The sequence below is a fragment of the Hippichthys cyanospilos genome, chromosome 7 (genome assembly GCF_059441005.1).
Source record: "Hippichthys cyanospilos isolate Australia breed blue-spotted pipefish chromosome 7, RoL_Hcya_1.0, whole genome shotgun sequence".
NCBI lineage: Eukaryota > Metazoa > Chordata > Actinopteri > Syngnathiformes > Syngnathidae > Hippichthys > Hippichthys cyanospilos.
In genome coordinates this window covers 11,387,165-11,405,093 of record NC_142375.1, presented here as the reverse complement: position 1 = coordinate 11,405,093, position 17,929 = coordinate 11,387,165, and the positions used below count along the sequence as shown (strand labels likewise).

The 17,929-nt window shown below is 39.9% G+C and overlaps 1 protein-coding gene across 3 annotated transcripts in view; it reads left to right on the top strand.

The window, feature by feature from the left end:
• Positions 1-17,929, top strand: part of LOC148421057 (receptor-type tyrosine-protein phosphatase delta-like) — a 183,574-nt gene that overhangs the window by 56,307 nt on the left and 109,338 nt on the right. For all 3 annotated transcript variants that reach the window (XM_088420393.1, XM_088420392.1, XM_088420391.1), the window contains exons 4-5: positions 3,185-3,263; positions 6,189-6,233. The gene's annotated coding sequence lies outside the window, so the exon portion shown is untranslated. The remainder of the gene's footprint in view (positions 1-3,184; positions 3,264-6,188; positions 6,234-17,929) is intronic.

Genomic DNA, 17,929 nt, shown 5'->3' with positions numbered 1-17,929 from the left:
AAATGATCAACTACACATTTCAATTGTAAAAAGAAAGTATTAACACTAAAATGTTAAATTAACAAACGTAGTGATGCATATGTTCAGCTCCTAGTCATCCTTGCTCCAATTTCTAAGTGGTCTCAGCTTTGTCCTTGTGTTTTATGCCATTACAGCATTTTGACTTCCAACCAACAAATTGCTCCTGAGACAACATATAGCTAGCATGAGCAGCTAGCAGTGACTCTGAAATACCTTACAGTCATAACTCTTGGACAACTGACAACTCAGATATATGACCGAAGTTTCTCATTGCTATGTTATGAAGTCATCCATCCATCCATGTTGTATACCGCTGATCTGTTCAGCGCCATGGGAAGCTGAAGCATATCCCAGTTGACACTCTTTCGATTGCTTGCCAGTCAATCACAGGACACATATAGCAAGAAACGCATTCACACTTAGTCACTGAGTGAAAACCAAACCCATGCCACCTGCATGAGAATGAAGCCATTGAATCATTTCGCAACTTGGAGGCCAAGTAATTCAGACCCGATTAATAAAATAATCTGTCATCGGTTAACATTATGGACCTAATAATCTAAGGGCCTATACCATTCAAAAAAAAAAAAAAAACAATCTGTTGACCCCTCGTAATTGCACAATTTGTCCTGTACATAAAGGAATGGTCCCTTCTAGAATAGTGCCACCCACCAAAAATTCAGTTTACTAAGCCTGCTTGAAAAGACAGCACATCTGCTGCCCTGTTTACCCACTTTCCTTGATGTTGGGGCCAGTTGACTGAACCCTAAGAAGAATGTTTCACACATGCTGAGTGACTGAAGATCTGCTGATTTGACCTGATTAAGGTTACATCTCAAAACTGTTTTCTAGGACAGCAAAATTGGCTAATCAAATGAAATGTTTTATATATTTTAATATAATAATATTTCATGAGGGAATTCCAGCAGCAAATCAAAGCTAAAGCAAACATAATAAATAATTATTTTGGCACACAAAACCAATTTAAACACTTTTTTTTTTTGCATTTAAAAACTAAACCATCATGCTAAACCATCATGTTTTTTTTTTTTTTTTTACCCAAAAAATAACTTATTTGAAGTCACCATGGTCATGACAAAGATGCCGTTCTTGGTTCTTGGTATTACAAGCGGGTGCACCAAGTATTAAATTATTTTGAACAGTTATTTTAAGGTCAATTCACAGCATATTCCTGCTTTAAAGTATTTCACCTCATATCACTGGTAAATCCAGCAATTCAAAGGGGAGTCACAGGTTCTTTTGATGGGGATTGGGCAGGCTGAGCAAGGGCTTAAATGACTACATATTATATTGCTTTAAACTGATATTAGGCTTCCACCGTGAGAGAAACGGGAAACTACAAAAACACAACTTATTTCACAGCTTGTGTAAACTATAAATGGCTGCTTGGACACAAGCTTCTTAAATGATCTCGTTTCTTTTCTTCCTAACAAGGCTGCTGATGTCTTAATTACCACTGCTGGTGCAGCACAGGTCTGACTAACAAGGTAGTTTTCTACCCAGGGACTGGTAAAAGCACATGGGGACAAAAAATAAAACAATGTACCATTTCCAAAGTCGAACTTATCTGTCATGTGTTAGTCATATTAAAGTTGTTATTGTAGCTGGTAGAACAAAACTTCATGAGTATATAAAATAAAGTAATATGCATAAACCATTCATAATTTCTATCTATCTATCTATCTATCTATCTATCTATCTATCTATCTATCTATCTATCTATCTATCTATCTATCTATCTATCTATCTATCTATCTATCTATCTTGTATGTCCTATACCATATATACAGTATGTACTGCTTAAGTTAATAAATGTAATGCACTGTTTAAGTTAATAAATGTAAAAAATGGCATCATATTGGTATTCTAAAATAATCTTCATCTTTTTGACCCCTGAACATAGGGAGTTTTTATGTCAGAAATGCTGTGTACCGATGGCAAATGCCTTAGCACTCATTTGTGGAGCAGTCACTGGGGATCTTTACATCATGTAGTTATATATGCTGCCATCATCATTTGCCCTTATTTAGTAAGTCGGTCACAACCAGAAGTGCAGCGATGGTGTAACAGCACAGACTAGTGGTAGATATGTGTGATGGTACCTTGCTCTTAGTTGAAACATGATTTGTGCTGACTGAAGTTGCTTGGCTTTATAATGTCATGACTGAAAGTGAAGCTGAAGGTATATGTCACATGACAACGTGCTTGTTTGGGAAAACGTGCAGAACAGCACAGTTCTGGGCTTCTGGGTACAAATCTCATTTCCAGCCTTTTTGTGTTGAGGCTGAATGTTCAACCTCGTCTTGTGTGGGTTTCCTTCAGGTCCTTCGGTTTTCTCTCGGGCACTTTACCAAAAAGCTGACATCTTAGAATTTCAGTGGGAATAGTTGATCTACACGTGGCCTCCAAGGTGAACGCGGCTTCCTTCCAAACTCCAGCACACTGTGCCCTTAATGAGGCCAGGCATAGATTATGTATGATTTTTAGGCATTTAAGACATTTAAGACCACTGAACAACAAAAATGTTCCTCGGCTTGATTCCCTGACAGCTTCAGCCTTGTGTGTTTTAAGAGACAAATGACACCAGGAGGGCCATTTTAATTGCAAACTACCAGAGGGTTCTCATTCGAGTGTGCAATCGCACAGAGCTTCTCGCTGCTTACGTCGCACACACTTCCGTGTCAGTATTCACATGTGTGTCCTAATGCTACCCCTTTGATCTGTCAGAATGTGCGCTTATCATACAGAGGTGCTGAATGCTTTTCCCACACTGATTTTCCTGGCCACACACACGCACACACACATATGCACAGCACATTTGGCTGCCAAGAAGAGGCTAGCCTTTTAAAAGCCTTAAAAGCCCCCCAGTGTGGATGTGGGAGCCAAAGCTGGACTGGCCGTTTGACCCATGTGCTTTCAGAAGCCGGCTGCAGCAGTTTAACTCAGGATTCCACGATCCAAACGCTGTGCAAAAACACACCACGCACGTGCACGGGCACACATAAACAAACACACATGCTATGTGCGCCCCAAAGGGAACTTAGCCCAAAGCCAGGGTTGATTTTAGGAGCGCTGAATTTTGAAGGGCGAAGGCTCTTTCCTAATCTCCTCATCCCTTTCCCACTCTCCCTCTGTGTTGCAGGAGAATTCTGGGGAGATTTCTGACTCTTTCAATCCTCAAAGATGAAGCAGCAGCACTGGGGACCTGCTCACTGAGGCGGGTAAGAGCTCACTGCTTCGATGACCTCCAAATGCAAACGTTTTCACATGAAGCCCTCGAAAGAATCATTGGTTGCTAGAAGTTTTGTATGTTTTCCTTTTTGCAATTTATACCTAAAGAGAGGATCTTGGTCATGGGAATGCGAATTGTGGTGCGCAATTACAGAATTTTAACATCTTAAACAATTTTAAAGTATGAGAGTACGCTAGTATTTATCTTATTATAATATTATCATATTACGATACCTGCCAACCATGCAAGCGAAAACAAGATGTCTGCCGTAGTACTAAGAATCACCTGTGAGAGGTAGTATGGTACCACAGGGAAGATTTTCAGAAAATATAATGCATCAAGAGAAGGAGAGGAAGAAGTCGAAGCTCGGCTTACTTTTAGCTCATAGGTCATTTCTCAGCTACATTGGCGTCACTATCCCAATGCATGCAGGTATCAGTCCTGATTTTTTTAACATGTAAGCCATACATCCATTATCCCAGCCGTCTCCAGGCAGTAGGCGGGGGACACCCTGGATTGGTTTCTAGCCAATCGCAGGGCACACAGAGAAAAACAACCATTCACACTCACACGAAGGACAATTTGGCGTATCCAATTCACCTATCATTCATGTTTTTAAAATCTGGGAAATTGGTGTAAGGACGGCCCAGTGAAATCACACTTCCTGTGTGAAGTTTGCATGTTCTCCTCGAGCCTTCGTGGGTTCTCTCCCCAGGCATTCCGGCTTCCTCCCATACTCCAAAAGCATGCATAGCAGGTGTATCGGACACTCTAAACCCTCCTTAGCTGTGATTGGGTGCATGTATGGTTGTTCGTCTCTGTGTGCCCTGTGATTGGCTGGCAACCAGTTTAAGGTGTACCCTCTCTACTGCCCATAGACAGCTGGGATAGGCAGCAGCAAGCCTGCAACCCCAGTGAGGAAAAGCGGCTCTAGAAAATGGATGTAAAATGTGTGTGATCTGCAGAGATTCATGTTTACTATCTTGTTCATTGTTGTGAGCCGTCACTAATGTGATCACTTAGATAAATATAATAACAAGGGGTGTCAAATTAACAAAATGCTATCAGTTCATTGCAGTCACATTTAAAGCGTTTTTATCACGTTGATCTAATTTTTAGTCTTTATGCTTTCTGGGTGATGATAGTTAGATCCATTTTTATGCATCAGGGTTCTTGTGCTTGAGTTGTTAGGGAGTGGAAAACAAAAGTCCACGGTCTGATTGACTTTTGTCTTTGGGGGACACCGACAAGAAGTACAAGAAGAGATGGATGGGTTTTTGATTGTCTGCCCCATCTGTTTTCCACACCATGGAGTAAATAAAAAAAAAAAATCACAATCATTCAGGGACATTCTTTAATTGGGCCTTTTCATATTGACATTGTGGGGGATGGGGGTTCATAAATACAGCCATCTTGCTGGTAAGTGTGTAACCTGCCTATGTGACTCCTGAGGGACAACGATATAAAAGTTTAACCAACATCCTCCACATAGTGGACAGACTTGCAAAAGAAGCAGACAAGACAGCGCGGTGATCCTTGTCTCTTTTTAAAAGGCCGCCTCTTATACATTATTGACTCTCGAGCTCCCGAACGCATCGCTGAGCTTTTTCACTCATGTCGACATTTGCATGGCGTCACCATTCTAAATATAAAGCATGTGCTCACCCCTTTCTGCCCTGTTAAAAGATGCAGCAGAGACTTTTCAGTGCCATTTTCATCTTACGTTTGAGCCTGAAAACTGCCCTTATCTCAGTCTTTGAGAAAAGCCTTCTCTGGGACCTCCATAAAATACAAACGGGATGGGGATGAAGACACGTTATTTCCAGGATAGCTTTGAAATCACACTGTAGCTTCATGTATTGAATCATATAGGAACGAAGTCAGGTTAATCACAGGTGTACTATTCAATCTGGTCTACAGGTGGCAGCGCAGCAGCATACCCAAAGGGGATCTTTCTCTTTTTGAGCTTTTCCCCAAGCGTGGAGCCAGTTTTTAGTCACCGGAAGCTTGTTTTCATTATTATTATTATTATTATTATTATTATTATTATTATTATTATTATTATTATTATTATTATTATTATTATTATCATTATTATTATTATTATTATTATTATTATTATTATTATTATTATCATTATTATTATTATTATTATTATTATTACAAAACGTGCATATTAAGTCTTTCCACAGCCTTATCTCTGCTTTGGCAACAAGCAACAAACTGATCATTAGAACATTTGTATAATCACTGTTAGCGTTTATTCATATTAAAATGAAGTCAGGTTAATGCAGTATATTTTCCATATCTTAAAATTGTCGCTACATCATTTAGGTTATATTGATAGAAAACATTCTATGTTTATACAGTACTCTTCTTCATTCAAAGCCTAAAAAATATTTTTAAAAGGTATTACTTTAAAGAGGGAATCAATCCAAAAGTTATACAGTATTTACATTATGTTCTCTCTGACTTCACTACTCTATTCAGCTTGTGAATGAATGTCACATGACGAAAGTCAGAAAACAGGTACTGTAAGTCATGATTGCCATTACTGTACTTGAGAAACTGTGTCATTTTTAATCGTCTGCAAGTGGCACAATGCCCACCTCATGAACTGAATGCTGAAGTTGATACAATGAACATTTAAATATTGTTTGAAGAACCAACTATCTAATTTGGGTCTTTTGCCGAAAAATTTGCAATAGCCCTTCTGTTGAGAAATTGATTGGCCCAATTTGGCATCCAGAGCATCTGCAAGCCTCACTTCATTTGTCTTCATCAAATAGACATGTTTATCAGGCAAGTGCCTCCTCCTGGGCGAGAAGAGAAACTATTGGCTCCAAAGTGAAAGCTTCTGTTTGATTGATCAAGTTTGTAGAAAGTTTATACTCTTCTCTTGTACTTGTTTCAGCTCCCACTTCAAAACATCCTGATCAATGATGAACCATGACTAAAGGTAATTTAATGCATCATTCTGGTAACGTGTGCATGCATGAGTGTGCTTGTGTGTGTTTGGGGGTGTGCGTGTTTATGCTGCCAGGTAGAGTATACAGTAGATGTTGGTGCGCTTTCTGCTGTTGATTTTATTACTAAGTTGTAAATGGCAGTCAGGATCAGTGTGTGAGGTTGCTATAGTAACAGTGCATATTAGTGCTGCTGGGAGGAGGTCTGAGTGGGAAATGAGGGATGCACAAGGTGAGGAGAGGGGGTGGAATTGGAAATTAAATGCCTCCAGCCATCGTGTGCATGTGTGTGTGAACTGGTGCATATATGTGATTGCGAAATTTCATACACACATACATACCTACATACATATGTTGAGGCTGCAAAAAAGCAACACAGTGTAGGTTGTGAATAACCTGCAAGTCTGCCTCACAGACCAACAAGTGACATCAGGAGTGGGTTGTGTTTGCAATCATTTCCATTGCCACATTAAAGGAGATGTTAGGCACATAAGATGAGACGTTGAACGTTCGAGTAAGGCCATTTTATTGCCAGTGGTAGTCATTGCAGTTATTGTGAAATACTACATCGACGATTGTTGATGAAAACTGTTTTTGAGGAGCAATAAAAACACATCGGTTTTGGTTGTTCGGTTAATAGATGGGGGTTCGTTGGTTTACATGTGTGCCTCACAGTTGAAGGACTCGAACTGTACCTTGCTTCGAACTTCCTGTGTGGAGTTTGCATGTTCTCCCCAAGCCCGCGTGAGACTTCTCTGGGCACTCAGTCTTCATCCCACACTCCAAAACCATGTGTGCCAGGTGTATTGGACACACTAAATTGCCCTTAGGTGTGATTGGGTGCATGAATAGCATGTGTGCCGTTGCAAATGGCTGGCAATCAGTTCAGGGTGTCCCCCGCCTACTGCCCAAAATCAGCTGAATTAGACACCACCAGGCCTGTCATCCTTGTTGAGATAAACGGCTGCAGAAAATGGATGGATGAATGGACGTTTAATAGATAGCAGGACTGTATAAAAACTAGCAACACAATGTGGGCAGAAGACAAGACTGCGTTGGAAGGCAATTTTAATAACGTCGTTTTCCTTGTTTAACCCTCTAGTTTTGTTAGGGGTGAAACTGAACCATTGGCAGGTTAAAGTCAATGTTGAATATAGATTTAAGTACTGCTGCTTGGCTTTTTGTATTTATTTTATTTGTATGCATTTTGTTACGATGCTTTTTGCTTCTTTTTTTTCAACTTTTGTGCTAGCTTTTGTGCTATTTGTATGAATACTGTTGATGTTCTTTTGGAGGAAAACAGGAATCATAAGGTCTGTCATCAGAATTGGACACACACACAACCTCAAAAAAGTATAAGTAGGAGCTCTTGGATAATTACAAAATGCCCGCCTCATGAGCTGATTGTCGATACATTCAATATTGTTTGTAAGAACCACATTTCATAATTACAAATGACCCTGGGTCAAACTAACCCAGAATGTCATTACAATTCCAGGGGGAAAAAAACCCCAAAACATAATACACAAGTAGAAAATAAAGTTTTCTTTTCTTTTCTTACTTCGCGAAAGTGTTTCCTATCAAAGGTTTCTTTGACACTTTTGGAAAAAAAGGTAATATTTACCGAGACATTATTGATGTATTGTGAAATTAACATAAATCACTGCTTAAAACAAAACACGATATTTTGGATTATACACATTTCGGACACTTTCGAGTGACCAGGAGGTTTTTTCTGTTGTTTTTTTTTTAAATGAATAATGAACCTATCCTAATTAAAAAATAGTTGCAGTTATTGGGTATCACTGAATATGTGCGTTTTGGTGTGGTTCAGTAATATTATATGAATACGAATACAGTACTGTACGGGGCAAAGATTTGCAGACACCATCTCATATAATTTCTTAAAGTAAAATGAGCTCGTGCTTTTCTTTAGTTGGTTGATTGGTTTTTGCCATATTGATGTTAACAGTTGTCCATAATATGTATTTTTACAGTTGTTTAATGTCGCTGTCAGCTGTGTAAACCTGATTTCTGCAAAACACAACCGATAGTCCCAACCCCATTGATAAAACAAGAAATTAGACTAAATGACCCCAATGAGGCAAAGAGCACCGTGATAACAAACATCAAGAGAACACCATGAGTGTGCAAAACAGCAATAGGAGCAAAGGGTGGCTAGTTTGAAGAAACTAGAATTTAAAATATTTCAGTCGTTCCACCTTTTTTCACCTTGAGTGAGAATCATATTATAAATATAAATAGAATAGAATAGAATAGAATATCTTTTTTGTCATTGTAAAGCGTGTATAAAACAAAATTGGGAGTGTTGCTCTGATTGTTGGATATTAAATAATTATGAACAAAATACAAAATCAATATTGTAGAATAAAAATCATAGCTTCACAGTCATAGTCAAGAAAATGAAGAAAACACATTGAATGAAAACACACTGAGTGTGTCCAAACTTTTGGCCTGCACTGTATATATGAATACTTAATGCGTTTAAGGTCAGCAGATTCAAAAGGGACAAAATTGTCTCTAGCCTATGTGGCCTTAGCTAAACCACCCCATTAGCACAAAAGCACAGGTCATGATTGCTAAAGGAAACATTTCTAGGAAACACAAATAGGAAATGTTCACTTTCCAAGTTCTCCAGAAGAAGTTATGTAACACACCAACTGCGGTGAAACTAAAGTCCCACTGTTCACTACACTAGTTCAACTAAATGAAGGCAATGTTGAAATCCTTTCAGTGCTATTTGTACAGTGCTGAAGTTATCTTAAAGGCATTTTTTGCTATCGCTTCCTCTTTTTAATAATACACAATGCTGAGGGGGAAGATGCTGATCACGTTTTTGCTATGACATTTTGCATTTCCATCAGAGAAAATGGCGTTTTCATTTTCAGTGTTTGAGATTCTTGTGACGATTTGGGTGACCATAACACAATGCCGTCAAGGCACAGCAATGTGACACATTTTGGGTTTTTTTTATTGTGCACATGATGTTTGCACATGATGCTGAACAATTATCAAATCCTCAATCAAATATAAAGGAGTTAACTTGTCACGACATAATCTGCTTGGAAGTTACCACTGTTACCACGACCGCATATTTGTCCATTCTTTTTTCAAATTAAAACGTATGTATTTTGTATGCGTTGTATCATTAGCATAAAATTCAAAGTGAGTTCTTCCTTTGCTAATTGGAAAATTAGATGACAAAAGAAGCATTGGATTTTCCATGTTTATTTGTATGTGAAAAGTTAAAAGGTTGGTGGCATTTCAACTTCCTCAGCATGTCAGTGTGCACCAAATAAACATGAATTCGGACTAGGACTCGTTTCACATCACATTTTCGAAAGCGAACAATGATGATTGTTCCATCACCAAATAACTGTAATGAAAGCCGGTATTCTTGAACACAAATGAACTGTCATTCAAAAACCAATTGGGACGCCCAGCTGGCCCTTGATTCTGAGTTTAGCAATTTCATGTGTTTACATGAGAGCCAAAATTTTCAGAACAAACAGTGCAGCGACACAGCTTATTCTGATCCTTGTAATGTAAAGCACAAAAGCGACATTTGAACGAGTTTGAATCATTTTCAGGGCTTTAGGCCATCTTAGCTGTGCCAAACACTCAAATAATATTTATTTGGTTGCTTCGGGCTCAGGGTGACCGAGCTTCTTTTAGTTTTATTTATTTATTTATTTTTGATTACTGTGTGTATGGATTTGTATGGATTTTGCTGGACACGGCATCAGTTTGCATGACGCCTGATTTGAGCCTGAAAAACTGCATGTGCACACACTGGGCACTTGCTCAATCTAGTCATTAAACAAATGGCCAAAATGATGTAATTTTTTGATCATGTTCAATTTAGACATGCCTTCATTGCCTTTATGCAGACCAAGGCATGAAATTTTATCACTCATGCTGATGCTGAGGTATTCAATAAAGCAAATCTGAATTATTTATTCAGATGTCAAAACCAGGAGATGTGCTTTTTAAATCTTTAATTCCTCAAACACAGAAGTTAAAAACAACAACAACCTGCCAGGACTATTTTTGGAGGGGAGGGCGATAAAGCGGCCTGACATGAACTTTTCATTTTAGATGACATTTTAAAGAAGCCTTGAGTCTTTGCAGCATATGCCCAGCCAGGCAACCAAACTCACTTACACACGATTTGTCTCCCGTGTTTGCACAATTTGAAGCCTACTGCACATTGCGGGACTTGGCTTCACACAGGGATTACACCGAGACGATTCTTCAAAAGAGAATTTAGCGTTGGCCAGTCGTGCTTAATCTGGCCGTGTGGAATGGGACCTCTGTATTGTGGAGCCTTGGGCCAGATATGACAGAGAACAAAGAGTAGGCAGATTAGTGGGCACGAGGAAGAGGTCGGCGCCTGACAGGCCGTCTCTTGGCAGCTCCTCCCAAATCTCTCCACTCTCCCTAATGAAGGCTGAGTGAGACATTATCCCCCTAGTGTCTTTTTGACTTTCTCTTTGGCGCGATCTGTCCGTTTGCCTTCCTGTGAGGTGAGCGTGTGGCCGAGAGGAGAGGAAGTGTGTGTGTGTGTGTGTGTGTGTGCGGGTCTTATTGCTTCATTAGCCCGCAGATTTCTGGGTCACTCGCAGCCTTTTTTCCCACTGTCTCTCATGCGGTAATTACCCTCACTTGAGTCACACCATATAATTAGGATGGCCCCACACCCGCTCGGTAGGGCCCACACACACAGAAACACACAAACGCACAAATGTTGGTTTTAGTAAGCTGCACAATTCTAATGAGATTATGTTGGATGAGGGTCCTGCTCACAATTAATCATGAATCATCACTTGCATTACTTCAATTTTTCTTCGAATTAATTATATTTTTCAGTCAGGGTTTGTGCTAGGCCTCTCAGTTTTTTGTTTTTTTTTTCAAACCAATTCTTACATGTTCCAGCGTGTATATGGCCCAATGCACAAGCAAGATCCATAAATGCATGCTTGGATGGTTTTCGTGTGAAAGAACCTGAGAGCCCTGACCTTAACCCAGCAAACACCTCTGAACACTGTGAGCTAACAACAGTGATTGGTGACACAGTCTTTTGAGTGAATAAACTAAATGCCCTGGTGTGGTCCATGCAGCACCCATGTTTTAGATTGAAAAGTATATTGTAGTATATTGTGTCTCATTTTTATCTTGGGCCACATTGTAGTTATAGTTTCTGTCAGAGGGCTGGTATGACTGTGAAGTCAAATACATTCTAAAGGTCTTCGTTAACACACTCACCTAGAATTTTTTTTTTCTACCCAAATTTTTAAAAGGTGAGGATAACTTGCAAGTTTGGTATTTTAGAAACTGAAACTTGAAGTCAAATCCCGGATGTGGCCCCCAGGCCTTAAGTTTGTAGATGGTAGCCAACAGCTGTAGGCTATTTGAGTGTGTCCTAGCCTACGTTATATTGAGCCAGATGTTAATCCATCAAATGAAAGAAATTCAATTCAATTCAAAATCAAATAACTTTGAAATATATCAACCTACATATTAGATCTAGGGCTGGTAAAAAAAAAAAAAAAAAGTCAACCAAGTCCAGTCATTCCACTGACTGATAGTCAAGCCATATGCTCCAAGAACCCAAATGGTTGAGGTCATTTGTGTGCTTAAGACACTTACAGAAGTTGGACAAGTAGTTAGGAATTTATTAATCTCATAGCTACTAACAGGCAACTCCACTATAAGTTTACTCATAGAATATTATTGAATCATTGCAAGTGACTATGAGGGCATACCTGTGTAATGTATATATGTATCACAATATACTGTATATGTATGAACTAAGTTAGTGTTTGTTGACCTTAAATGCAATCACTAGTGTGCTAATGGTAATTGTGATTGCTAACCGATTGGCATTGACATTTTTTTAAAATACTAATTAATTAGTTGTAATATGCACTCACAAAAACAGACAAATAATGAATAATGAGTTAAAGTCCACTCACTTCAAACTAAACCTCAGTTTTATATATATATATATATATATATATATATATATATATATATATATATATATATAGAAAAAAAAAAATATATATATATATATATATATATATATATATATATATATATATATATATATATATATATATATATATATATATATATATATATATTGTAGCGAGGCGAAGAAACCACACGTTGCTGTGCTAGTGGAGATCTTTACTCTTCAGTGGCAGTGCTGACCCGCATGCTGGCAGGCACAGTGGCTTCCGAGGGACGGCCGGTCACGGCTGCGTCCCAGTCTGTGCCTGGGCATGAACCTGCTGCGGCACCAACACCAGCTGACCCGCTCCGATGTATACTCGGACCATACCTGCGGGCATGGTGAATCGGAGGGGCGGCTGAATGATGGTGGCTGGAGGCCTACTGCTGAGGCCGGACGGACATCGGTAGTAGATGAGGCCGCCCGGCTGGAAGATCCCGGTCGACGGCCAGGGACTCCGAAGTTGGACTGCACAGCCGTTCTCACCAGCGCCCGTACCAGCCTGTTGCTGGCTGGCTCGATCCCTGGTGCGCCAAGGGACTGGGCGACGGGTGAGAGGACCCTCGTCGGGGTGTTGGCTGGCTGACGTGGTACCAGCTTGCTGCATTACCTGACGTATAGTAGGCTGGTGGAGGAATGTCACAATGTGGGACGTCTGCGGTGATTCCTCGCTGAAACATTCTGACGTCCGGGGTCACCCATGTGGCGAGACTACATCTCCAACAGCCTGACGAAACTTTCTAACGTCTGGGATAATAATATGGCAAGATGACCCATCCGGGGTCACCCATTCTAACGTCCGGGGTCACCAATGTAGCGAAGCGAAGAAACCACACGTTGCTGTGCTAGTGGAGATCTTTACTCTTCGCATGCCATCACAAAACTGATACAACAAAGTCCAAAACAGCAAAGACAAAGCCAACAGGTTCAAAGCATCAAAGGATCATAGCGACATGCCTACTGGGTGAGAGACATGGTCCTAGTGTCCGCCACAATATATATATATATATATTTTTTTTTTTTTTTTTGGGGGGGGGGGTGGCTCGATTACTTGATTATCTGATATAATCGACAGGTCAGTGGGCTTTAAAAAAAATCGAATGTGACACCTCTAATCAAACCATCAGGACTGAATAACAGTACTGAGATTCCACTTCATAGTGACCGAATTTAGATCTCACTGATAACCAAAATTTTACGTGCACCAATCATCTCCATGGACTCCAGCGAGTGTGTTATGCTTCTGCCATTTAGAGTGCACACCATTGGTTTGGAAACAAGTCGGCTGTGTTCACTCCCACGGCAATGCAAATGCCCCGTTCTAATGACGCTTATTCACAAATGCACCAAAAAAGAAAAGAAAAATACACTCATGGTTTGAGCTGGACTTGTGCTAAGGCTGAAAATAGATAGGTAAACAAGGACACAAGAAATGAATAAAAATCATTGGACAAAAATCATGGGACCGAATGAATAAAACACAGTAATGGACCACAGCAAATCTTATGATCTCTCAATGCAAGTGGGTGAGGGTCATAATATTCCCCAGTATCCATTTTTTTCCATCCATCCATTTTTTTAGCACATGTCCTCGTTAGGGTCATGAGTGAGCTGGAACCTATCCCAGCTGAGTTTGACCATGAAGCTTGGGTATACCTTGTGGTTGCCAAAAAGTCACAGAGAAAGGTTGGTGGGGTTCGGTGGGATCCTCTTTCTATCGGTCTTCTCTTTTATTGTTCTTCCGCGCACAGACAGAGGGCTGAAATCGCTTGCCAGGTTTTTACAGGTGTTCCACTGCTAGTTACTGCCAAAATAGGCACACTACCTCACTAATAAAATGAACAAAGTGGGTTTTGACTTAGGCTGTCCTATAAGACACTACATAAATCTACAGTTGGCCATAAAAAAAAGCCAGTGTACAAATTCTCACTTGTCATCCATTCTCCAGATGATAAATAATAAATTATTTCCCACAGTGGTACATAAAAACAGATTTGTTTTGTTTTTTTTTTGCTTCATCATTTATCCGTCCAAAACCTTTCAATTTCTTCTGGAATTCTCCTTCTTCCTCTGACTGAGCATTTAATATCTACTATTATGTGTCTACTAACTATTGATAGCACCAGGCCATTGTGTTGAAGGGTATCTATGGTATTACATGTATGTAGAAGGGACGTTGTGGGAAAGAGGCCCACTGGAAGCTTAAATAGCCCCCCCTCCACATACACACACACACACACGCTACACACATACACACACACACAAACAGGGGCGATGGATTAGGGTGAGGATTACGGAAGCATCCCATAGCTGTAAATCAGGCCGAGACAGATCAGTGTCATTCTTCATAAACATAAAAACTGGACAAGTATTATGAATGTACATAAGTCAGGATGGATTTGCATGTCTTGATGACATAATGACATTTAAAATGGAAAGAGGAAAGAAAAATGTTTCTTGTAAATATGGTATAAGAAAAATCTATTACTGTGTTAAATGTGTTCACCAATTTAATTGCTGAACATTTGATGACCTGCCTCTTGTTGAGGCTGATGTTATAGTGCATTACCAGTCAAAGGTTTCTCCACACTATGGCAAGCTATTGAATGAGAAATAGTGTGGAAACCGCAGAGCATATATAATGTCAGTACTGTATATAAATCCACACTGTACTTGGATGCGTCAGTGTTTGGCTTGTAGTTGCATTTTTACACCTGTGGACATCCATAGTGTTAGTCCGGGATGGCCAAACATTTTACATTGAGGGCCAGATTTAGGAATGGTGAAAATGTGAGGGCCTATCATTTCTTTACATTCACACTTGTTAATCTAAACTTTTTTTGAGCAAACCAGTGTTTACATATTTGTCCTTGTTATGTTAAGTAAAAGATTCCTAAACTTGTCGTTGAGTTCTGATATGTGACATATAACAAGCAACGTAACATCCACTGAAATGTTACATTCACAAAACATTTACAAACAGGTATTAGGTATATTGATCACCGGTGAGATCACCAGTTCAGAAATGAACGATCACCGCCATAATATGTTCTCTGAGGTTTACAATTCAATAACGGGGAAATATGTCAACTGGGCTTTAGCGTAAGCTAAAATTTCACTCTAACTTTACAATGTTCGGTCATGTGGATAAAAACTGACGGATATCGAACAAGAAGTTATGTCAAAAATCAACATTTTTTGCCAAGCGGTATAGTATAAAGAATTGTTTGCGTGCTCAGTCTTGTTCTGTGTTCTGGACGTTTTTCGTTAGATCTCTGCTGAAATGTTAATAAGGATGTTTCAGCCTTGCTGCGGTTTGTTGTCATAGACTTGTGTTGTTATTCACAATGTGGCGCTTTCAATCAGGCTGACATTTTGCAGTATATGAGATCCTTTGTGTGCTTTTGACCACCGTGGTGCGTTGCAGTCTCTTTGATATGGTGTTTGAGAATCCAGCCGCATAGCACTCAGTCATATCCTGCTCATCCATGATGGAACACCAGTCATTCGCTGACTGAGTTCCTCAGTCTGTGGTGAGCTCCGCTTCGGCTTGGCTGCATCTCGCATGTCTCGGGCCACCAGACATCTGTCATCAGCACGCAACTCACTGGAGGTCTGCGGCTCCCCATGAGGTCGTCTTTTCTACCACTGTCAAATACAATCAGTCTCTTCATGTCCTTTTTATTTTTATTTTTTTAAATTCACCCTACGCGTTTCTTCCTGGACTCCTACAACTCATCGACATATTTCCTCCTCTTCTTTCAGCGCGTTGTAATACATAGCCAGCAATTTGCCAATCACGGCCACAAAATCACCCACGTATACACATATACACACATACACGAGGCATACAGGCCACAAGAGTTGCTGTGGTGTATAATAACACATAATTGGCTATTGTGGGTTGGCAGCGGAAACCAATCACAGTCGCTGCCACTTTGCGGGGACTTGTGTGAATATGTCTGCACGCATGCAAAATACCCATTTTGAAGAATTAGCCGATCCGAAGTGCACTTGGCTTTTCGGTTTACATCCCCGTCATGGTTCCTTTTAAGTCAAAATAAGATACGCATGCGCTGTAAGCATTAGAATGGAGGTTTGTATCATGCGGCGTGACCAAATGCAGCTGTGCACTTCTTCACTAATATGGTCACTGCTCAGCTTGTCACTCATCACCGTTTTGGAGGGAGTCAGCAGCCCTGGGTAATGGGCTGTCGTTTTGCCAGGGAACTTGATGACACCAATTCCTCCCAACTTTCAATTGAACGCTGTCCTTTTAGAGGGATGGAGGCTTCATGCAAAACTTAAGCCGCGGTGTCTGAATTTAGAGAAAAAATACAGTTCAACCTTGAAGATTTAGCAACAATTTTTCCACATGCTGGTACAATTTCTTTGGATTTTGGAAACAATTTTGTCCTATAAAGATCATTGGGGCAACATTCATGAATAAAAGAACGACTCTTTTCGGTGGGATCTGCAGTAACGTATCTCACCCTAACGATTTGCAGTCATTCGAAATGACTTGCGATTTTCCTTCTACATATTAGCAGCACTAGAAATGCTAAGCTAACTTTAGCAAGGTAAACACGGGTCCCTCTCAGCTGCCTCAGGTTGGTCCCTTCACGTTCCTTGTGTTTGCTCATCTGCAAAAAAGAGATGGTCTTATTTCCAGAGGTGGATACTCAACTATAGTTTCCGGCTTCAGCAATCATTCTGAAGCCCCAGGAGCACGTCTGCACAAGGCGACGGGAGCCAGGGCCAAAATTGCCTGCTGACATTGGCCCATAGAAATGACAAAACATTGGCACTGCTTTAGATGCTGCAACAATGAAACAGTAAAGCAGACTGTATAGTGCCCTCATACTGTAGCTGTTGCTGGTTAATGGCTATTAGTGGACCCATGGGAGACTGATACTTGTCTAAATGATATCTATAAAACAACTTGCAACCCATATTGAAAATGCAATGGCAGAATCAGTGATCTTCCTAGTGTGGCCGCAATTTGCAGGCTTGTTAATAGTTATTTTTCATTTAACTGTATATCTATTATTTGATAGAAGGTATACATGTTTATACATCCTGATTTTTGTTTTTGTTAGTTTTGAATAAAGGATCTACGCACACTTGCTTCAGTTGTACAATGTATTCTATTCTTAGAAATCGTCTGGTTCTTTGTTTTGTTACCACAGAAAGGAAAATGTAGAACATGTGTTGAGCTCAGTCAACACATGTTCTAAACTGACATCTTGTCCCAAGCCTCTGATGATTGCCGGTCAAATTCTGAGGTTTTGTTCTTTTCTCCAAACTATTTGAATTCCAAATTGAATAGCATCACTTTCCTCACACTGTTATTAGCTGAGTTTTTGGGGCAGGGACCATAAATGAAACCCCTCTTGTGGAAATAATGTGCCCAAAAGTGTGGAAATCGTTATAGCAGTAGCATGTTGAGTGTGGTCATCATCCAAGGATCACTGCAGGTGTAACTGGAGTAAAGTTCAGTTCTGCTCTAAGCTAATGTTTTATTTGTTCTATAAATTCCTGTGAAATGCCAGCTACAGTCATGTATCAAATGAGGAATGATTCATTTTCTACTCATGCTTGTTGTTTTTATACTTTTCTTCATCTTTTGCCAACTTTGACATGGCAGGTCCC